The sequence below is a fragment of the Thermobia domestica genome, chromosome 12 (genome assembly GCF_964235325.1).
Source record: "Thermobia domestica chromosome 12, izTheDome1.hap1.1, whole genome shotgun sequence".
Lineage (NCBI taxonomy): Eukaryota > Metazoa > Arthropoda > Insecta > Zygentoma > Lepismatidae > Thermobia > Thermobia domestica.
The window spans coordinates 104,256,196-104,281,958 of NC_137465.1; the positions used below are offsets into that span (position 1 = coordinate 104,256,196).

The following is a 25,763-nucleotide window of genomic DNA, read 5'->3' on the forward strand; positions in this document are numbered from 1 at the left end:
GTACAGGAGTACGTTTTTGCGAACACGCGGCAAATTTCACCAATGCAAACTCAGCATCTGCATTTTCTCTTTTTTCTATGGAAGGTTCATTTGCAGCACACATGTTAACCTGTGATGAAATTTCTTCAGTATTTGACAAATTTTCCTGTAACTGCTTACTTGGATTCGCAACTTCTGTAGAATTTTGAACTTCCATGTACCTACTTAGAATTTGTTCCATTTTAAGATCACTTTGTACAATTCGTAGATTTGCCTGGTCAATTTTACTATTGGGTAGTGTCATTTGATCAGCAAAATTTTGCTTTAACTGTCCCATCTGTTGGTTCATTTCATCAGCAAAATCTCGCTTTAATTGATTCATCTGAACCGTTTGTTGATCCATTCGGTTACAAAAATCTTGCTTTAATTGGTTCATCTGTTCCGTTTGTTGTTTAATGAGATCGCCCAGATCAGGGAAGTTCATTTACCTGTTGCCATCTGATGCAGATGTATTTCCAATATCAGGGAGAAGACATATTTTGCTATTTCTAAGAATTTTTGTGCCACTCCGTAATAAAATATTCTGTGAACAAAATTACTATGTAGCCTTAAAGTCAATCTGCACACTTGGGTTTTACTGTTTAGGAGATTGTCTACTAAACTTCGTGAAAATCTCCTAACGTTCCTTGCGGTAAACCACCAATAATTATATAACGTCGTCAATCCTGCGCAGGGGTCATGCTAATCTTCTCTGTATCGTTCCAATTTTAGTATATGTACCAAATTATATAACGTTGCCAATCCTGCGGAGAGGACTACCAAAAACTGTATAACGACAATCGCAATATTTTATATGACGACACTTATACAAACGCCCTCACTCATATTTAGAACCAGTTACGAAAATCACATAAAAATGTTTATATGGCATTCAACTTTCCTTCTTTTTATTGTGGCACACAATAACTAAAATAAATACACACATTTAAAGATTATGTATATATCCTCCTTTTAAAATGGATCCGGAATTATATCATTTATTTACAATTTGTTGTTAGGACAACCTAAAGACAAAAACTCATCTAATCACCATCTCTATATAATAATACTAGAATCAATTTGAAAATTCTTCTTCTTCGAACTGGTTAGTGCCTATTTTAAAATCACACATTGCCCAGATATATAAGAAAACATATTTAAAAATTATACAGAAAATACAAGATATCGTTCCACATACACTTATACTGTACTAACTTACACTGCTTGAGAAAATGAATGAAATAAGGGACTAAAGAAAGTGGAAGGAAATGAGAGAACCCAGAGAAGGCCTCACGGATACATATACTTATTGTATGGTATAAATCTAATTAGAAAAACTTGTTTTCGATTTAAATTTTTTCAATACAAAACAGCTTTTGTATTCTTTCCTGTTATTATTTTAAATTGGATCATTTGCTTTTGGCAAATTCAGAACACTATGTGAGAACGTTTTAAAAATAGTTGTAAAAATGTTTAACACCAAGACTGTAAGACATATGGCCTTCCCCTTTTTGTACTAGTCAATTGTTACTAGCTAATTACATAGCTAAGAAACTTACAACAACAGTTGTTTGTAGTGACCTGCATAAGCCCTCCTTGACATGGGGGAGGGGACCGATGCACATAATTTTTGCTGTGTACGCGGATGCTTATTTTTGAAATGCATACAAGTTTTAACCGCAGTACTATGCGGTTGCTTACGGTAACACCTTTGTGCGTAATTCGGGTTTTCAAGTTAGGTCTAACGCAAAGATACGTACACTAAACAACTGCGTTTCATATGGTAGAAGCGCAAACGATACATGATATTGCTAGCGTTAGGAGCACCCTACCCCTGTAATTGTACAAGCTCTGAACAAATTTATTTTTGATCCTATGAAAAATGTTTGAGACCAAATACTAATTAGTTCCCGTCTTCTTTTGTAGGAAACTCGAATAGAAACATTTTGATTACGTCGATATTTTAACGGACTGCTTCCATATGAAACTCATTACAACAACGTTGTGAACGTACTAATCATTTACGGATCGCTTGTACAAGGTCTGCTTTTGTGTTATTTCCGCCATAATTATTTGACATTCTAAAGAGGAACTTGTTTCGAAAATAGTAATTATTTATGGACTGTACGTATAGGAACCTTGCTATATGTACTAAGGGATTCCACCCCGTTATTAACTCAAGCCCCTCTGATTATCAAAGTTGGATAATTGTTTTAAATAATTATTTATTTATAAAAAATTCATGTAATATAGAATAATTGTATATGCAACAGAGCGGTTATATACCTGAAGAGAGAGAGAGAGCGAGAGAAAGTTCGCTTGACATCCGACGTGAACACTAACTTACAGTAAAGTTAATAGTTCCAAAATTCGACAACAGGGCGCGGTACCGACAGCAGTTTCGGCAAACATTAAAGAACGTGTCGGCAATCATGATACGAGGTGATATAATAGCAATTTATCCTGTTTTGATATCATTTTCTTTTACGCCGTTACACGTAAAAGATCAAATAGGAGTTTCGTGTAGCTTTCTAAACAACTGTTTTTAAATCAACAATATTGGTACATAATTTTTAATCGAGTTAAGATTTTTATTGAGATCCAATATTATTATATTACAGTGTGCTTATCCCTGTTGGAATCTTACTAAAGTGTGCACTAGGAGAAAAACATACCAGTTTTAAGGAGACCCTACCATTTGTTGAGCGGGCAAAGTACCGACGTAGGCACGTCATTTTGCTGTTTTTAGAGAATAACTAGATTAAGAGGTGTGTAGTTTATATTTTTATAGTTAATGAATATTTAAAAAGTAAATCATACAATTTGCACTTTGCACTCTTCCTTGGCTTGTTTTAAACCACTATTGATGAGCAGTGAGAGAGACTTTTTCAAAAAATGTACTCAATTTTCTGCATAAGCTAGTTTGCTTGCTGTCCTTCTCTTTCACTTATATAATTATTATATAACTGAAGTTTGAAAATAAGTAATTGATCTCTTTATACATTATTTAATTGCTACTTGAAATAAGCTATTGGTTTCTGTGACACGCACAATATTAACTCAACTTGAAAATAAGTTATTAGTCTCTTTTTTTGAAACATTATTACTAAAGTCAATAACTCCAAATCCTTGTTTCTCTGTTCTTTATTTTAGATGGATTTCTTCTGCAACTGAAGAGCTCAATATGATTGATGAGACCTACCTTCAAGAAGTGTTACGTGGTCTCAACGAGTATCCTAGGGTTTTTAGTGTTTGGAAAGCCATAATGGAGTTACAACGACTAGGATATCGGAGCTCGGAGATGTGTGATGCACACCTACACGCTCTTCGTCCCTTTGAAGGTAATGGTATGTTCCTCTTGCAGCACTGTGTATCCAGTGCTGATGTGTTGGACTTGTTTGTTTACGGATTTTTCCGTAGTAAAGAAACTTATGATTGCGCTCAGCATAAACTTATGTATTTATTATCTTGTGGGGAGGGTCAGGTAGACAGAATAAACGATACAGGTATCAAACTTTTTCAATGTTGGGACGCAGTTTATTTCGAATGAATATTTAACCCCATCTGAACACACCATAGTCGTGACCCCCAAGAAAATTATAACTTGAGCAGTAATAATATACAGTGAACTCTTTTTAATTCGAAGTCCAAGAGGACACGAAAAAACTTCGAATTATCCAAAATTCGAATTATCCAACAACATTCATTTTCACATATATAACAACAAAGAAACCAAAGCACTGTACATCAAAAAACATATTCATATGGTGTAGACTTTACCTTTAAAGCAGCTTATTATTTGCGTGATCGAACACCGCAAACTAACAAACGACATTGACTCCACACAATTCAAACTACGTGTACAATGGAAAATATATTTACGTACAACACTACAACATACGTTAAATAACCCAAACAATTGAAAACCAGTAACAATTTGAATATTCTGTTCTCACTTTTAAGAAGTCGTAAACCTCATTTGCTTAAATTTGATTCTTTTTGTACGGTCAACAAATCTTGAATTTCATGTGTTGCGTGGACTACTATATTAATAACACTTGGCTGACTTTATCAATAATTCATCTTAAATTTTCAACCAATTGTGTGGCACACGTTCTCTATCTTTACTTCTTCCCCAACTCACCTTCATCTTTATCATTACATAGATTTTTTATTTATCTTTTTATTACTCTTACCTATGGCTGCATCTGGATAACTGAAAACACATTAAAACTGTATTTCTCTGTTTACATCTGTCCAACATTAAAAAATTTCAACTGTATTTACTTCGAATTATCCAAAACATAGGTTCAAACGTTCGATTTATCCACGATTTTTTACTATTGTTTTCAATACAGTTTTGAAGGAGAATGGACTTCTGTTCGAATTATCCAATATTTCGAATTATCCAAGTTCGAATTAACGAGACTCCACTGTATATCAATTAGCTAATGATGATTTAGCATTTTTAGATGGGATTGATCAAATTCCGTTGAAGAAATGAGGAGATGGGTTGAGAATAGGGACGCTGCTGTGGTTACACCTACGTAACAGGCCCGGGGACAAAATCCTGTATACAATCCCCCGCCTGAACATTATGTACAGGATAATCATGGCTATGGGAACCAATCTGAGCCTCAGCCTGGCTCGTCATACGCCCCTCATCCAGTACTGGTGGGATATGGGAGCAATAATAGTAATAGTACAAGTGGTACTACTAGTAGTAAAATATGTGGTAGTAATAGCAATAATAATAATGACGTGCAAAATCAGAGCAATAGTCACTTCGAAGTTGTTTGAGAAAGCAGAAAAAGGTTTTGTAAGTTTCATCTTACGGGCCATGAAATCGCGCTTAGACCTGTGGATAATGAGAAAACCATTGATAATCCCGAGCCCTATATTGAAAATTTAATTAATTTTGCGTTGGAACATGTAATCTCCAATGCGCGCCCCAACGATTATATTGGGCTATACATAGACAGCACTAATAGTAGAAATATCAAGTCTGTGTATGTGTCGTCGAGAAGAAAGCGCGATTTTTATGCTAGAACTGTCCTTACCTCAATTCAACGAGTATTAAATTCAAATGAGGAGTTCCCTTCGGGGCATGAAGTACTGTTTCGCTTCCACTTGGCCGACCGCATGTATGGCCAGGGAAGAAATGCAGCAAGATTCGTTAAAAAATATTCAAAACACCAAGATTATTTGGAAAAGCGTTTAATAGAAATAGAAAATAAGAATATGTATTGTCTTCCCCTGGCAATTGTTTGATGGATAACAAAACATAAAACAAATATGCAAAGTCTGTATCTGTTAGAAACAAGAGATGAGGATACATGGCTTCTTAAAGCAGTTCTATGCGAAATAGCAGGAGTTAACGTTAAAACGAAGGGAGGTTGTGACTTAAAATATGTTGATACTTTGCAATCTAATTTGAAAAAGGAGTATCAAATTGTAATTTATGTGAAGCATGAAAAAAATGACCGGGAATATATAGTTCGCTACCCTGGAGAGCCTTCAGGAAATAAGATTTTTATTTACTATCAGAGAGGTGACAGTGTTGGGCATTTTGAACCGATTCACAATATTAAAAGTTTTCTTGGTAAATCGAAGTATTGGTGTTATTGTTTGCAAGGTTATAATGGACAGTCTTATAAACACAGGTGTGAAACTTAATGTTCTCTTTGCGAACACAAACATGAACTTGATTATACTAGTAAGAAAATTAAAGTGATGCATGCAATAGAGAGTTCGCTGAGGGTGTTTGTTTCGAGAATCATGCGAAGCGTAATAAAGCGGATAGATCTGTATCTGATAACCTTAAGGTCTCCATTAATTGTGGTGTCATGTTTGATAACACGTGTCGAAAATCCCATCATGTGTGTGGTGTATATTTCTGTTCAACATGTCGCATGTATGTTGATATAAACCACATGTCGTATGTATGTTGATGCTACTTGTTTCTATTTTTCTTTCAAAAACTGAACTACTCGATATTTTGTTTCAATCACTGCAACAGATAGCTTAATTATTCTTGAAAAAGTAAGATGCCAAAAGAATAACAAAAATATAGTGTATCTTCGTACGAACTTCATTTAAATCTACACCAGCGTACAGTCCGCAGCAAAAAAACCTGCAACATGCGCATGTGGTTTATTGTAAAATTCCGCCTAACAGCCCAGGGAATCAACATAACGTCTAAGTTGCATGAATTACGGAGGAGAAACCTCGGCGTCTTTCGCTATACACTTATTTTCGAGCAAAAGGACTTCCTCGTTTCACAATCTTACATGCTCATCTTGCAGGTTTTTTGCTGCGGACTGCACCAATCAAATGCTCTAACACTATCTCAAGACACCTGGCTGCTTCAAACTGCAAACCTCGCTTTCACTCAACCTCATGTATTGACTGAAGATCAACCATGTTGAGATACCTCATAAGGTTCCCTACCTATAACACTAGCCAACAGTGAAAATGTAACTGGAATGAAATAGATGTTTGTTAAATATCGAGTAATATAGACCGCACTTCTCCCCATCACCGCACTTCCCTCTTCGTTGCCAATCCCCTAAAACTAAATTATCTACTTTTCATTATGTTTTATTAATATTTTACAAATTTTATCCTATTTTTTAGTACAATTTATGGTGATTTTATACAATTTATGGTGATTTTATGATAATTTTATATAGCTTTTAGTGACTTTTCTTACATTTTTGCCATTTTTATAGTGATTTTCAGTGTTGCGATCCAGCAAAGATAATTGTAAAACATTTCTGATAATATACTTTGATATCTAAAAGGGTGACACTTGATGGAAACACACAAATGATTGAGAATACAAAGGTTACTTACCGTTCTTTCTAAACCTCTAAAAAACTTGTTTCTTCCCTTTCTTGTCCTTCCCTGAAGTGGTGAAGAATAGCTGAATGAACTTGAGGGGATGCTAAGAGAGGTTTATGTTAACCTTAAATAGAACTGGGTTTTGTATTCAATAAACTACTTGGAAATGCTTACAGAAAGAAGACACATCTGGTGAATGTTGGGTCCTAAGGTGAGGTAGCCAGTGGGGGAAAAGAGCAACAAGTGGGGGAGGGAGTGAGGCCTAGAGCTTTATCTATCAAATAGTAAGTAAACGGGCATAAAATTCTATTGTTTAATGACATATGATGACATGGATATAATGAGATGAAAGAAAGAACATGGGTGGGGGGCGGAGAACTTGTATTGAGTCCTTTGACGGCATGTAAACAAATGAATAGTACCAGGTAGTACGAGACTTTGGTCGTCCAGATAGTTGGGGTGAAGTGGTAGTTCTTTATCAAGTAAAGGAACCTTTTTTAATTTGGCATGTCTCCTGTCAATCAGCTTGTTTACGACCCTGCTACCTGAGGTTAGGGAAGATCGACCCTCCTTTACCTGACTTTGAATTCAATACAGAGAATAAAATCCTTACCTGAGGTGAGTCTTCCTTTTTCCTTTCGCAGGTAGGCTTCAAACAAGATTTCTTTAACATATTTTGCATAAATTAGTTTATTTTTTTAATAATAATTGGATTAATGAATTAATTATTCATGAATATTGAATAATTGGTAATGAAAGGTTTAGAAAGAATGATTTTTTCGTATTTAACGTTTATTATAGGGGTATATTGTGATATGTATAGTATAGAGTAGTACATATTGTACACACATGTATCGAGTATTGTGGGAGGAAACAGACGCAACTCTAAGAAAAGTATCTTATGCATCTATATGGTGTTTTTACCGGCTGATACGGGAATTTAGCATAGAGTATCATTTTTTCAATGATGTTTGGGTATATTCGTGTATGTTGAAACACAAATTAGATGTATATATATATATATATATATATATATATATATATATATATATATATATATATATATATATATGAATAGCTTTTGTCAATGGACGTATGTATGCATGTTCTTTTTGATATGTGGACAGGAATATATGTACCATATCGAATGTATATCATCTTCCGTTTGCATGTAAATATTTTAACCTTATCTGGAATGTAATGATTGGATGCATATCTTCCACCTTTGGTTTGTATTGTAGGCTTATATATTGTGACCTTTTATACATGTGTTTTACCGTGCTTGAATGTAATGTTAGGCTGCATATCCTCTTTGATGCAATGTTAGGTTCCATAACTTCCACTTTTTGGTTTGTATTGTAGACTTATAAATTGTGACTTTTTATGCATGTAAGTGTTTTAACCATGCCTTGAATGTAATGTTGCGTTGAATAACCACCAACTTTTCGTTTGTATTGTAGACTTATATATTTTGACTCTTTATGCACGTAAGTCTTTTAACGATGCCTTGAATATAATGTTGGGTTGCATAACTTCTATTTTTCGTTTGTATTGTAGGCTTATATATTGTGACTCTACGTATGTAAGTGTTTTAACTACCTTGAATGTAATGTTGGGATACATATATATATATATATATATATATATATATATATATATATATATATATTATAACAAAATACTTTGGATAGATTAATAATTACCTGTACCTTGGGCAGAAAGTGCTCATACATGTGCACTATACTTAATAGAATGTTAATTTAATAATAACAAAAGAAGAATGTTTTTAAGATATGTAAAAATATTATTATGGGATAGTTGTTGCTATGTAAATGTTTATGGATACCTAGTCAGCAAGTTTGTGTGCTTGACAGTTTAAAGGAAAATATATTATAAAGTATATCAGCTAATAAACCATTTTAGCAACGTTCATCGACGTTATCATTCTAATAGAAAAGGTGAGAATAATGGTATATAATTATTAAAGATAATTTTTACATGCAAACAAATACTACCACTTAAGATTTATATATCTTACTAAGCCGAACCAGGTTGACGACTACCCTTGGTGAGTCGATAGTTAAAAATTTTGGTTTACCTCACCCGGGATTTGTTGTAAATTCATATCCCGAAGCAGAGTAAGGTTGAATTTACTTTTGTCATAAAGTTAATGAGTACAAATTTCACCATATTGAGAAGTGGTAGAATAATTATAAGGAAAATGGACACTGAAATAATGGAGAATGAATCCACTAATAGTGACAACGGTGAACCTAGTGTAACATCAGGATTGACATCAGAAGACCGAATCTTGCTAGTCTTACAGCGGCAATTGATGCAAATGTCTACCGAGTTAAAGCAGACGATGAAGCATAACTCTGAAGAATTAAGTAGACGAATAGAACAGAAGTCTGATGAATCTAACAAGCAATATGAAGAATTAAGTAGACGAATAGAACAGAAGTCTGATGAATCTAACAAGCAATACGAAGAATTGAAGCAGACGATAGAACAGAAGATGGAACAGAAGTCGGATGAAACGAAACAATTAATTATCCAGACGATGAGCGATATCACCTCGCAGTTCGAGGAAAAGTTAAAAGGAATATCGGAGGAATGCCAGGGTAATCACAATCACCTGAGACAAGAAATCAGTGATGTAAAAAAGGATTTAGAAGTAACAGAATCTTCTGTTCAACAACAAAAGATCCAGGTCATCAATAATTCTAACAATATACGTGCAAATACGCAATTGATAGCTACGTTACAGGAAGAAATTAGAATGCTACAGGTTAAGGACAACACATACCGTAATAACATGTGTAGTGATCGCATGGAGTTTCCCCACTCACCAGAGATGAACTCGCCTTCGCCGGTGTCTGATGAGGATATTATATTGGAAGAAATACATCCGAAGGGTACAGATGGGCGAAACATAGATGGTGTAACGACACATCACGTCATGAATAGGAACTATCACCCAATAAGTACACGGAATGATAAAAGGAAGGTAAAATTAAGTGTTAAGATGAGTGAAATTCGAGCTATGAGCAAATTCAGTGGTAAGTGTAACGAGAATGCTACTTCTTTCTTAGAGAAATTCCAGGACGAATGCAATATAATGTGTATAGATAGATCACAATATATGAAATTAATCCCTCATGTATTACTCCCACCTTGTTCATTATGGTTTAAAGCAGTACGTGATCACATCAGTACATATGAAGAATTCAAAGCGGCACTGATCGCCAATTATGAAAATGACTTTTTGCTTGCGAATAGAGATGCTACCATTAGAAATCAACACTTCAATCCTCGATTGCATAAATCTGTTGTAGAGTTTGTTGTAAATACCTACAACGAATTAAAGGTCGTTAATCCATTGCAATCGGAATCGAGAATAATAGCATCGATTCGAAATTTGCTTCCATTTAAATTACAACAGATCTTATTTTCCACACAGTGTATGAGTTTCAACCATTTATTAATGCTTGTCCAATGCTATGAAACTCAATACCATGCCATGAATCAACAAGCAGGAATGGGTAAAAATAAGAATAATTCAGATCATTTGGTGCCTGTTCGGAATTTAAATATCCGAAGTGTGAATAATATGGAACATAACCTAAGCCGAGTATACTCTAGCAATCAAAATGAGCAAAATAGGCAAAGTTATGTAGGGAATCCGCCTAACCTAATTAATCGTAGCAATCCATATGTTAGACCATATAATCAAAATAGGTTTAAAAATAGACGGAATGTATGGCGAAATTCCAGGAATACAGCGAACTACGTGGATAGACGTAATGGGAGGACTAGAGATGGCACTTCGCATCAAGATCCAGGTATTGAAGTAATTTCTGTACAGAACAATAATACGGGACGACTACCCTTGGTGACTACAGGTTGACAACTACCCTTGGTGAGTCGTTATAATATATATATATATATATATATATATATATTGTAATTTTTTACATATGTAAGTGTTTGTTAGTCATGACTTATATTTTCCAATTCTACCATATACGTGTAAGAGTCGCCTTTTGTTTGGGTTATGCCGTACGTGTATGGAAGAAAGTATTGACAATTGCATGCACTGCGATTCCGAACCTGTCATCACTGGTACGTACTGCACGCCTGAACTTCATATAGCCTTAAAACTTAAATACAAGATATTGCAAATTATTGAGATTTGGGAATTCGAATTATCCGGATCCAAAGATAATCTGTGTAAAGAATATGTGAATTCCTTCCTAATAATGAAACAGGAGTATTCAGGATTTCCCAGCTGGTGAAAGAGTAAAGAAGACGAAGACTATCATGTCCATGAATGCATTCAGTTAACGGAAAATAACATTCAATCGAACACTGTTCTGAGGTATATTTCCAAAATATTCCTCAACTCACTCTATTAAAAATGGAGACAGCGAACGGATTTATCGAAATTTATAATTGTGAGTACTCCAGAAAATTTTTTGAATTATCTATGGGCACCAGAATATGAGGTACAAACTGTATTACCCATTGGAGAGCAACATATCATTGTAACGTTTAAAAACATTCAAAACAAAAACCAACCATGGAAATTTTGAAATGTTGCCTTTGCAGCATGCATCACCTCGTGGGCACGTCCAAAACTTTACGAGTTATTAACAGCTGTACAGCCTGATTGTGTATTGCACTGTGACACTGATAGTATTATGTTTGTACAGCGACACGATGAAAAGCCTCCACTTTCTTTCGGTTCCTACCTGGGTGAACTAACTAATGAAGTTCCCGAGGGATGGGAAATTAATGCATTTATAGGATTAGGGCCAAAAAATTATGCGTATCGTTTTAACAAGAAATTAATTTTGATCATTTTTATCAACTAGTTCGGGATAAAGTTGAGTAAAAACAGTTAAACAACCCAGGAAGGATTGTACGAAAGCCAGGGTTTGTCATCGTATCCAGGTCTGAAACTAAAACACATCAAAAAGTTGAAAATAAAAGACGACGATTAAATCATGTCAGTATCACTGACTATAGGACATTGCCATATGGTTATCAGAGTATTAGGTGTATTGAATGATTGGTATTGCATATATAAGTGTATACGTAAATATGTAAGTAGTAAACTGTGTAAAAGTTAACATTATGCCGTAACAGTCATAATATCCTCAGATACGTTCATAGTCGTTGAACACCCGTCAGTTGACACTTCTCCTACGTATATATAATGTAAACATGGAAATAAGTTATTAAAGAATATTGTAAATATCGTAGATATTTTATTTAAAGGATATTGCAAATATAATAATTATATATGTACAGTTATTGAAAATAGAATATTATAAACTATATAAATAAAAAATAATTACAAAATTAAATGTATTTAAAGAAAAAACTCAATAAAATCGTTACAATTTACAATATTATGTTTTATTACTATACCTATGTACAAACAAATATTGATATATTACGAAGTATCTTTATTCTACATAAGATAAAGGAAGAACACGTATGCTTCATATAAGGTTATTTATACGTATTTATAGTAGTTTGTTACGCAGTTCCTACAATAAATAAACCTAAGTTGTAAAACCGTGTTAAAATCAAAACGTCATAATGTCTTCTACAAGATGAATCATCTTTGTAGAACCTATCAATATTTTTATTACAAGACTTTAGTTAAAACATATAAATAAGTAAATGGATTATACCACAGTAATATCATATGTACTTAAAATACAACTAGGACATGACTAACAAACACTTACATATGTAAAAAAATCACAATATACGAGGCCTGTCTAAAAAGTATCCGACCTTAATTTTTTCCACGCAAAGTAGTAATTCTCAGGCGGCGCCACCGTGCACGGTGGAAGGAGGAACCTTAATGCGCATGCTTGAATTTTTTCACCGCGTTCGCGTGTGCCAGTCGTGAGCTGGTGGTCGCGAAGTGAGGTGCTGTGGTAGTGTTCGTCGGATTTAGTGTTTCTCGCAAGATGACTGAACGAATTGAGGAAAGATACTGCATCAAATTCTGTCAAAGGCTGGGTGATTCTCAAAGCCAAACAATTCGTAAGATTCAGCAGGTGTTTGGAGAAGATGCGATAGGTGTAACACAAATTAAACAGTGGTCAAACCGATTCAAAGATGGCCGCACATCAGTCGAGAGTGAGCAGCGTAGCGGCAGGCCCCAAACTGCTCGGAATGCAGCTGTTGTTGAGCGGGTGCGAAATTTGGTGGTGGCAGATCGCCGTTTGACAGTTGCAGAAGATGTTGGAGTGAGTAAAGATTCTGCACATGCAATTTTGCGTGACGATTTGAACATGAAACGAGTGGCTGCTAAATTTGTACCCAAGTTGTTGTCTCAGGAACAAAAAGACACCCGTTTTGACGTTGCACAGGACCTTCTGGACACCACCAACACTGATCCTGGGTATCTGAATTCCGTGATAACTGGAGATGGGTCATGGGTGTACGGGTACGACCCAGAAACAAAACAACAATCGTCTCAATGGAAGCATCCCGATTCTCCAAGGCCGAAGAAAGCGCGGCAGGTGCGAAGCAAAATCAAGGTGTTGCTGACTGTTTTCTTCGATGCCCGTGGAATTGTGCATCACGAGTACGCACCGGAAGGACAAACAGTGACAAAGGAGTACTATCAAGATGTTCTCAGGCGACTCCGTGACGCAGTCCGGCGCAAAAGACCAGACATGTGGACAGCGAAGAACTGGCACGTCCATCATGACAACGCCCCAGCACATTCATCCCAATTGATCCACACGTTCTTAGCCAAACATGGAATTACAACCGTTCGCCAACCTCCCTACTCTCCAGACCTGGCTCCTTGTGACTTCTGGTTGTTTCCAAAATTGAAGACGCCTCTGAAGGGATCCCGTTTTGAGAGTAGAGAAGACATAATGCGGAACACGACGACGGAGCTGAACAACATTCCAAAAGAAGACTTCCAGCGGTGTTTCCAGCAGTGGAATGATCGGTGGGCTAAGTGTGTGGAAGCACAAGGGGCCTACTTTGAAGGGGATTAGGGTCCCAAATCTGTCAGGTATTCGCAACTATTTTTCAGGCCAAAGGTCGGATACTTTATAGACAGCCCTCGTATATATATATATATATATTCCAACATTACATTCAAGGTAGTTAAAACACATACGTAGAGTCACAATATATAAGCCTACAATACAAACGAAAAGTTGGAGGTTATGGAACCCAATATTATATTCAAGGCATGGTTAAAACACATGCTTAAAAAGTCACAATTTATAAGTCTACAATACAAACCAAAAAGTGGAAGTTGTGTAACCTAACATTGCATCAAAGAGGTTATGCAGCCTAACATTACATTCAAGGACGTTAAAACACTTACATGTATAAAAAGTCACAATATATAAGCCTACAATACAAACCAAAGGTGGAAGGTATGCAACCAATCATTACATTCAAGATAAGGTTAAAACACTTACATGCAAACGGAAGATGACATACATTCAATATGGTATATATATTCCTGTACGAGCCAACGCCTAACCGAGCCGATTAGAGCCATCGGCTCAGTTGAGCTGAGTCGAACCGTGCCGATGGACTAGTTTCAACTTAGCTGGCTCGAATCGGTTCACATGAGCCGAGTAGGTGACCCATCCCAACTGAGACAGCTCGACCCATCGGCTCAATTGAGCCGAGTCGATGGCCCGTTCCAACTGAGCCGGCTCAGGTCATCGGCTCATCCCAACCGAGCCGACTCGAGCTGTTCGCTCAGTTGATACGAGCCGAGCCGGTTGATATCACTACCCGGGTTGGTCTTTTGCCTGGGCTCAATAATTCGACCGTGCAGGTCTCAGCCTTGATTTTAAGAACTACAGTATATAATTATATTGGTGATTACGACTTTTGAGGCTGTCTCGTAATAATTAAAATGAAACCTCTTGTCCTCTCGTTATCTAGACGAGACGACATACACTAAAATTGCCCCACGAGATGCACTAAATTTACGAGACGAGATGCACCCCTGTCGTGAGCAACACTAAAAGTATTCCACATTACTGCTTACATTTCTCATGGCTTTCGCTTTCCAGTCTAATCAGGCCATTATTTCAAAACGAGTTAAAACGAGCCGAACGAACGAGCGAGCCATTATCAAACTCGACTCAACTCGAAACTCGACCTTGAAAACTGCGACTTGGCTCGGAACTCAACTCAAGAAAATTGCCTTTGAGTCGCCTCGAATTGAAGTCGAGTCGAATTTTGGCTCGACTCGTGCTCCTCCCTATTCGTATTTGTATTTTATGTTCCCACTTCAACAATTTCCATTCTTTTTTTCTCCGTTTACCTGCTGTTTTTGGATTTCTCTGTCGATGTCGTCCTTTATTTACACCATGTACTATTCTTATTCCCAGCTTGTGACCCGCTTCAATGTCTTATTCAGTTTAGGCTTTTCTCCTTACTTTGACTACACATGTGATTGATTTAATTCTCACTTTCCGCGCCGGACCGATGAAAAATTATTATTATTATTATTATTATTATTATTATTATACTTTTGAACTTGCACGGCGAAATCACTGTATAATATATTATCATTTCTCTAATTTTACTCCATTGAATGTTATTTAGGTTATTAATGGGCACTAAATTGTTTCCAGATCATCGAATAAATTAACTTCGGCATGCACTTTGGTGGAAATATCATTACATGAACATTACCGGTTCGTTCCAAACATCAGGGCTGAACTTAGCAATATTTAGCTTATGATGTTGCATGAGAAGATAATGTAGGGTAAAGTGCTGGTCTTGTGAGTAATACAGCTAATCAATATAGCTTCAAATCCTTTTCAAGTTATTTTATTTTCAAAGCAATTGTGAATAACACTAGTTAACAAAGGTTTTGTTACATAAAAGGAAATACCTGTTCTTAAAGGAACTTTTTGCGCTGAATTCGAATATGCACTCGGTTTTTCTCCATCACGTACGATTTTACCTAACAGACGGATTTTTGGGAAAATCCCTCAAAAATTTCCCTTTTCGTTTATTTTACACCCCAAGATCTTGTTCCCTTGCATATACTAACATAGAAATTATACCTAAGTATACTTTGATTCATATTTAACAAACCCTCCAAGTTTCGTAATAATCGCTTTATTCTTGCTAGAGAAATAAATATGTTTGTAGGTATACTGTGTGTACTGTTTATTGCACCTTATAGTAATGCTTTCAGATCTCTTAAGTTGAGGTAAAACGTTTTGCTTTATTACCACAAACACATATATAAAATATAATAAATATAATTTACAAGTGTGACAATTTACAATAAACAATAATACAAATGTACCGAAAGGTCATGAAAAGACAATCAAAACTATCACAATATATGAAACTTCCATTGGGTTACAAAAACGTACACTACTTCCTTCTTTTGTAAGAAATGTTGCATTCTCTAACAAGACCCCAACAATAGTCCCCATCATTGAAGGATCCCATCGTCCCTGGTACCTATTCTCCATTGCCATTATATCTTGGTGGAATCTTTCCCCCTGTTCGTCGCTGAGAGCACCTAGGTTAGCAGGAAAGAAGCTGAGGTGGGAGTGCAAAAAGTGGATTTTTAAAGACATCCTACAACCCAACTCTTTGTATTTCTGTACCATGTCCTGTACGATTTCTGTGTAACTCTCAGCTTTGTTATTGCCCAGAAAGTTGCGCACAACACACTTAAATGCTGTCCAGGCAGCTAGCTCAACACTGTTTAACTTGCTGTCAAAGCTATCATCAAGCATTAATTTCCTAATTTGGGGACCAATAAACACTCCCGCTGAAATCTTAGCATCACTCAGGTTAGGGAACTTATCTCGCAAATACTTGAAACCTTCACCAGATGTGTCCATGGCTTTGACAAAGTTTTTCATAAGTCCTAACTTGATATGAAGTGGCGGTTGTAATATCTTATTAGGATCTACCAAAGGAGCGTATTTGACGTTGCATTCTCCAGGTACGTAATTCATTCTACGTTCCCATTCCTTCACTTCATAATGTTTGTCATCAGCTCGGCTATCCCATAAACATAAAAAACATTGGTACTTCGTGTAACCGCACTGCAGTTCTAATAAAATACCAACTACCTTGAGATCACAACATATTTGCCAACAATGGTCCTTGTAATTTATAAGATTTAGCAAAGTTGACATGGTGTCATAGGATTCCTTAATCTTAAATGAGTGCGCAAGTGGTATAGAAGGTATTTATTTCCATTATGTAAAAGGACAGCTTTAAGGCTGACCTTTGACGCGTCGATAAATAACCTCCATTCTTCTGGAACGTAAGGAATTCCTAGCTCCGCCATCAACCCATTTATATCCGTACATACGCACACATTATCTTGCATTGAGAAATAGCTTGAAAATTGAACATGACTTTTCCTGTACACTGATATGTTCGTTTCTGCATCCAATAAGTTCCACTGCTGGAACCTTGATCCCAGAAGTTCCGCCTCTTGTTTTGTCAGGTGCAAATCACGGACTAGGTCATTAAGTGCACATTGCCGGATGAAATGTGGCTCGCGAACACAGTCAGGGATGAACGTTGGATCCTTGGATGTACATGTTGATGTCGATGGTTCATCAAGGTCATGATCATCATCAGAGTCTTTTGGCTATATCTCTTCCCAGTTGGTAGGGGGCTCGGGAAGTGGAAGTTCTTGCCAGAAATGCCGTAAAATTTCTATGCAATTTTGCTCTTTTGTCAGTTATTACCTCTGAAACGGAAACAGAGAGAGAGTGAGAGAAAAAGAGAGAGATGTTGCCGGAACTGAGAGTGCTTCCATTCAAATCAACGAGTTGACAAATAGACGGTTACATAATGAGAATGCGGAATACAAACAACTATAAAACATCAAACTGATAATTGCAAGCATTATCACCTAAGGTTCTGGAACCGTGACGGTCAATGAAACATGATCCGATGTCGGACGTCGAGAAATAATTTGATAATGAAATGAAAACAGAAGTTTAGAAAAGAAATTATTATGATGTACTAGACACAACGTGATTGCCTGTTTCTTCTCCTCATGTTAAATTGTCTGATTTTAGCGATGCGAAACGTAGCCTGTGACTCGTCTCGTGGCTATCCCGGTGTCATCTCATGTTTCCGAAACGAGACACATTGTTATCTCGTCTCCTTTCATCTAATTTTCTTTCGTAAACCTCATAATAATAGAAGTAAAATTGGAAGCCATGCGACTTCGAAATGTAACGAAGTTTATAAGTTAGAATTGATATCGGACAAGAGAGGGCTATGGAATGCTTTATAGACATTTAAAACGCGATGAGTCCAGGCAAGGACATGTCACATCTCGTGTCGGAAAACGAGAGGAGACAGACGCTTTGTCTCGTCTCGTCTCGGATTTAACAAAGCCTATATTGTCTCTCCCATGCTGAATTGGAAACCTCTCACCAGAATTGAAGTGGGTCTTGTGTCAAGTGAGACATGTGGGACAAGATGTGTAAGTCGGTTAGTGGGTCGTGCGTCAACAGGATGTGACTCACTGCAATCCACCACCCACCGTGACCCACCATAAACCAGCGATCCACCATAACCTACAGACTCACTACGACCCACCGACACACTCTGCTTAGTGCATTGTATATAGCATCCTCTGAACAGTGGTGAATGTCTACATTTTACTTTTAGGGTCTCTATTTTCTTTTTTCTTTTTTTTGGCATTTGTTTCTATTTACTTACCTGAGATGACTATATCTTACAAGGGGAAAAGCAGACCTTTTTAAAATGAACTTTCGCGAGGTAGTAGTGCATATTTAAAGTGTTAATATTACAAACTGGGAGAGGGCAATAACCAGAAATAGCCTAGAAAATGCGTCTTAAAGTTTCTACTCGCCGTATATATGATACGCCGCCAAGTAAAGGTGTCGCGAGTTCGATTCCCGCTCGAGTCAACTTTTTTTTGCTTTTACCAATAAAGTTGTCATTTATAACCAGAAGTAAAATATTAATTCACCATATGTTTATAATGCATGAAACAATAGGAATTTTTAAATCAGTTGTAAAACTTTTCAATGTTTCATGTGAACTAGATACAAATATAACCTATTTCGTAAAGTCGTTAAATGAAAAATTTTCTTGACGATTCGTTTCTATATCTGTGGACAGAGTGCAAATTGCAAGGGGGATAATTCGGAAATCCACTTTGGCTATAGCATTCATCCAGTATTCCCTAGCGGATTTCCCCTCATCCCCCTTGCAATTCGCACACTGTACACAGATATAGACACTAAACTTCGGACACAACGACTGTGGTAACCCTAATACAGCTAGTGATATCAATATATTTATGAAATAGGTTATATTTTGTATCTAGTTCACATAAAACATTGAAAAGTTTTACAACTGACTTGAAAATTCCTATCGTTTAGAATATACGAACATATAGTGAATTAATATTTTACTTGTAGTTATAAATGACTACTTTATTGATAAAAAGCAAAAACAAATTGATTCGAGCGGGAATCGAACGATGCACACTTTATACGAGAGTCGTGAATGCTCCACACTCTGCCACACCGCCACTTGATAATTTTAGGCGTCGTACCATATATATAGCGAGTCAAAACTTTAAAACGTTTTTCTAGGCTATTTCTGGCTATTGCGCTCTCCCAGTTTAAATGTGCACTACTACCTCGCGAAAGATGGCCCCTAAGTTCATTTAACAAATCCTACCTTGTCCTAGTTAGATATAGTCATGTCAGGTAAGTAAATAGAAACAAATGCAAAAGAAGAAGAAGAAGAAGAAAATAAAGATCCTAAAAGTAAAATGTAGACACATTCACCACTCTTCAGAGGGTGCTATATACAATGCACTAAGCAGAGTGTGTCGGTGGGTCGTAGTAGGTATGTAGGTTATGATGGGTCACGGCGGATGGTGCGTTGCAGTGGGTCATGTCCTGTTGACCCACGGCCCACGATCTACTTCATCTTTGATGAGAGGCTTCCAATCCAGCATGGGCGAGACAATATAGGCTTTGTTAAATCCGAGACGAGACTAGACAAAGCGTCTGTCTCCTCTCGTTTTCCGACACGAGACGTGGCATGTCCTTGTCTGAACTCGTCGCGTTTTAAATGTCTCGATAGCATTTCATAGCACTCTCTTCTTCGATTATCAATTCTAACTTGTAAACATCGTTACATTTCGAAGCCGCATGGCTTCCAATTTTACATCTGTTATTATGAGGTTTACGAAAGAAAATTAGACGAAAGGAGACTAGATAGCAATTTGTCTTATTTCGGAAACACGAAATGACACCGGGATAGCCACGAAACCAGTGGCGGATCTAGAAGGTAAAAACTGGGGGGCTGCGTGAATTTAGACTATGATAAGTATATCATGACCTTACTATAAATTTTCAAAACATATAAATAATAGCTTAAATTATTTTTGTCAATCTGAAAGTGGGGGGCTTAGGCCCCCCGCCCCCGAGCTAGATCCGCCACTGCACAAGACGAAACACAGGCTTTTTCTCGCCTCTCTAAACGAGACATTTTCACATGACGAGACGAAACAGGCACCATGTTGTGTCTAGCGCATCATAAACATTCCTTTTATAAAATTCTGTTTTCATCTCATTATCAAGTTATTTCTTGAAATCCGACCTCGGATCATCTTCCTTTCATTGACTGTCATTATTTCCTTCATTAACTTGTGTTTATAATTGTATTTTTTTAATTACTCTATTTCCTACGGTTTTCATTCTACCACTTGCGAAGTGGAATTAACATATGATTGGTTATAATGGTGTTGTGAATGTTTGTTATGTGTCTAATTGTTTGAAACTAGTGTATATCTAGACAATCGATATTATGTGGGGTTAATTGTATTCATCTATTACTACTTAACTGGCTATGTATGGTATATCTAAAAGTGTAGTGTACTACGTTTTCCTTCGTAGAACAAAATTGTTTGAAGGAACTGGATTAAGTGTAACGGAACTGTATAATAGTCTAGGCATGTAACTTTGATGGGGAAATGGAAGTTAAAACTACAGCATGAAGTATGGAAAGAGGGATCTTTCTTTTTTTCTCTTGAAATGTCTGTAATGCATTGCTTGTTCCGTTCACTGTATCGCTATCTGTCCTCGCTGCTTCCTTCAGGCGTTATTCAGCGTGCCTCGGTGGCTAGCCTCTGCATAGCAAAACTCACGAGTGTAATATGCATGATTCACTGTGTAACGTAGTGTTGCAATAACTTCGCTTTGTCGTTAACAAATATAGTGATTTTGCTGTCTTGAATACCAATAAAACTGGTTGTGGAAAAAAATGCATGCGAATCTGCTAAAAGTCTAATTATATAGTTTAATATTGTAGTCTCAATATGGTCCCTCATCCCAAAACTTGTGATTGTTTTCACAGGACACATTTGGGGAGACGGGGAGTTGTGTAAGTCACAATATTTTGGCATTCGGGATATTAGTGATACGTTGTTCGCATCCTAGAACATTAGATGATAACGCTTGCAATTATTACTTTGCTGTTTTATGGCTGTTTGTATTCGGCATTCTTATTATGTAAGCGTCTATTTGTCATCTCGTTGATTTGAATGGAAGCAGCACACTCAGTTCCGGGAGCATCTCTCTCTCTCTCTCTCTCTCTCTCTTTCTCTGCAATAGGCACATTTCTGAAGAAATTTTCCTATCGTAGAGACTCACATGGGCGAAATTCGGGAAAATTTCCAGTTTTTCCGGTCACTACCTCCGATACAACCTCTGATTAAATATACTTGCTCATTAAATATACCTCCTCATTTTCATTGTCTCACTTCTGTAATAACTTTTACCGAAATTTTTAACTCGTTTTCACTTAACATATTAAACATATTGTTTGTTTTAGAAACGAGATATAAAACTCGCTAAAGCTCGCTGTGGGCTCGGCCCCCAGTTCCCCGGTCATGGCTTTCCCATGAGGTGTCAAGTTCCAGAAAACTATTCCTTGAGGAATTCACTTCCCTTAACAGCAGACACCTGTTACCAACAGATAGTTCAATTCAACCGGTATTATTTCTTCCATTTAACTTTGAACAGCAAACACAATTTATTAGAAAGAACTCTATTGCTACTTCTACTCTGGCAATCATGTACATAGATTATTATTATGTACACTTTGCGCACATCTATACATGTTAGGGACAATAACAGAATTTATTTTCTGAAACATAAACAGCGGACACTGTCTTGCAATATCCTACCTATTAAACTGAAAAGCGCTATTTACGCTATTTTTCCTTTAAAATCCTGGCTGTAAGAGCCAAACTTGAAAAGCAACACTTTCATTACCTTGAATTGTATCCGTAGCTGACATTTGGGGAATGGAAAGAAAAGGAAAGAAAGAAAGAAAAGAAAAAAAATTGGGTCGTCGTTATTCCTTCTCACACTATAGTTCATAGACCAGTAAACACAACGCTACTTACTCCAGATTCTTGTACACTAATGGCATCGTCGATGCTGAGGAAGAAGAGATGAAAAAAAAATTCATTTAAGACAACACCATATATCTTGCAACTCTGTTTATTTACTTTCCTTGTTATAACGTATAATACTAAACTTCCATTAACAATTAAAATCATGGACAGCTAGATTCAGGAAAAGGAAAAAAAATCTTTGTATTCCGTTAAATTTCTCAAACCTTTAACGCCAACACAACTCAAAGGTGAGTTACAGTAGGAATTAAACAGCACTGTACTAACAATAAGAGAGTTGTTTACATTTCACTAGACAATAGCGCCAAAACCTCGATGGGCTACTTCACCAAAGGGAAATTTAACAATTACATTACTGCTCGTAAACATCTCACTACAGAGAAGGGTAGACCTACGGCTGTGTCGATTGACCTTCCCCCTTTACGTACATAACTTCTCCACTTTGTCCGCATCCAACTGTTAAGAAGGCATTTCCCTCAACATAATTTACAATTAACAGCGGCGGTAATAACAATACATTCTGTAGCACATTATGGGGAATACAAGACCAGCCAGTGAAATTTAACTCAACTTCTGACACTTTCGCATTAAAGTACGAGCGGTATCGTACACCCACCGTCTCGACGTGCCTCACTGATCTAGTGAGCAACATTATAGCCAAACATGACATGAAAACAACTCGAGGATTTAATGCAAATTTTTGTGGTGTGGCGACTTAATACTTAGATTGTGGAATATATAGATATTAATAGACAATACAGAATACCCGTTACTAAACAGACATAAACTAGCCATCGCTAGGCTCACTTCACTTTGCCAAATAAAGTACCTGAAAAATAGACAATACGGGATGCCCACTACTAGGCGAACATGAGCTAGATGGTATCGAGTGATACGTTATACATCTAAACATCTCTAGGGAATGATTTTATTCAGAGCAAGAAAGGAACGGTGTTGATATCAGACTACCCCGTCGGCGTATGATTCGACTTACTGGATAGAGACTCACTTTCGTTTACTCGGACATGTTACGGACAGAACTCACTTTAGACAATATTATAGACATTGTGAACTGACGCAGATAATATGAATGCACTGAAACCAAGAATTATTGAATGTATATTATTGTTTGTTTATAAACGATTGTATCAGTAGAAGGAACACACGAAATATTAATATGACGTTAAATATTGTGATTAGAAAACGATTTGGACAGATTATAAACGGTGGACAAAATTTCTTTCACAACTTCCTGGACGACATCAGTTTCTCCAAGAAACGGAATAAAGAATAGTAAACATATTTACCTGGGAAACAGTTACCAGAGCTTACCAAACCTTACTTTCACTTCACTAGTAGGAACACTGCAGAAACATTGCGCAACAATGTCCCAGGGCGGCGACAAGTCCCGACGACTTCTCCAACATCTCACCATACAGCAATCACAACCACCATTCGGCACAGATTGACCAGAGGGTAACGTCTCCTTAGTTGATTCCAAGCAAACACCCTTCCACCACTGCTCAGGTAGACAGAAGTTCGCTGCAAAGTGCTGGTCTTGTGAGTAATACAGCTAATCAATATAGCTTCAAATCCTTTTCAAGTTATTTTATTTTCAAAGCAATTGTGAATAACACTAGTTAACAAAGGTTTTGTTACATAAAAGGAAATACCTGTTCTTAAAGGAACTTTTTGCGCTGAATTCGAATATGCACTCGGTTTTTCTCCATCACGTACGATTTTACCTAACAGACGGATTTTCGGGAAAATCCCTCAAAAATTTCCCTTTTCGTTTATTTTACACCCCAAGATCTTGTCCCCTTGCATATACTAACATAGAAATTATACCTAAGTATACTTTGATTCATATTTAACAAACCCTCCAAGTTTCGTAATAATCGCTTTATTCTTGCTAGAGAAATAAATATGTTTGTAGGTATACTGTGTGTACTGTTTATTGCACCTTATAGTAATGCTTTCAGATCTCTTAAGTTGAGGTAAAACGTTTTGCTTTATTACCACAAACACATATATAAAATATAATAAATATAATTTACAAGTGTGACAATTTACAATAAACAATAATACAAATGTACCGAAAGGTCATGAAAAGACAATCAAAACTATCACAATATATGAAACTTCCATTGGGTTACAAAAACGTACACTACTTCCTTCTTTTGTAAGAAATGTTGCATTCTCTAACAAGACCCCAACAATAGTCCCCATCATTGAAGGATCCCATCGTCCCTGGTACCTATTCTCCATTGCCATTATATCTTGGTGGAATCTTTCCCCCTGTTCGTCGCTGAGAGCACCTAGGTTAGCAGGAAAGAAGCTGAGGTGGGAGTGCAAAAAGTGGATTTTTAAAGACATCCTACAACCCAACTCTTTGTATTTCTGTACCATGTCCTGTACGATTTCTGTGTAACTCTCAGCTTTGTTATTGCCCAGAAAGTTGCGCACAACACACTTAAATGCTGTCCAGGCAGCTAGCTCAGCACTGTTTAACTTGCTGTCAAAGCTATCATCAAGCATTAATTTCCTAATTTGGGGACCAATAAACACTCCCGCTGAAATCTTAGCATCACTCAGGTTAGGGAACTTATCTCGCAAATACTTGAAACCTTCACCAGATGTGTCCATGGCTTTGACAAAGTTTTTCATAAGTCCTAACTTGATATGAAGTGGCGGTTGTAATATCTTATTAGGATCTACCAAAGGAGCGTATTTGACGTTGCATTCTCCAGGTACGTAATTCATTCTACGTTCCCATTCCTTCACTTCATAATGTTTGTCATCAGCTCGGCTATCCCATAAACATAAAAAACATTGGTACTTCGTGTAACCGCACTGCAGTTCTAATAAAATACCAACTACCTTGAGATCACAACATATTTGCCAACAATGGTCCTTGTAATTTATAAGATTTAGCAAAGTTGACATGGTGTCATAGGATTCCTTAATCTTCAATGAGTGCGCAAGTGGTATAGAAGGTATTTATTTCCATTATGTAAAAGGACAGCTTTAAGGCTGACCTTTGACGCGTCGATAAATAACCTCCATTCTTCTGGAACGTAAGGAATTCCTAGCTCCGCCATCAACCCATTTATATCCGTACATACGCACACATTATCTTGCATTGAGAAATAGCTTGAAAATTGAACATGACTTTTCCTGTACACTGATATGTTCGTTTCTGCATCCAATAAGTTCCACTGCTGGAACCTTGATCCCAGAAGTTCCGCCTCTTGTTTTGTCAGGTGCAAATCACGGACTAGGTCATTAAGTTCACATTGCCGGATGAAATGTGGCTCGCGAACACAGTCAGGGATGAACGTTGGATCCTTGGATGTACATGTTGATGTCGATGGTTCATCAAGGTCATGATCATCATCAGAGTCTTTTGGCCATATCTCTTCCC

General features: G+C 36.8%; 1 pseudogene; it reads right to left on the minus strand.

Annotated features, from left to right (window-relative positions):
• Window positions 1–670: 670 nt before the first annotated feature.
• LOC145667167 (U6 spliceosomal RNA) lies at window positions 671–769 on the minus strand (annotated as a pseudogene).
• Between the last annotated feature and the right edge of the window lie 24,994 nt (window positions 770–25,763).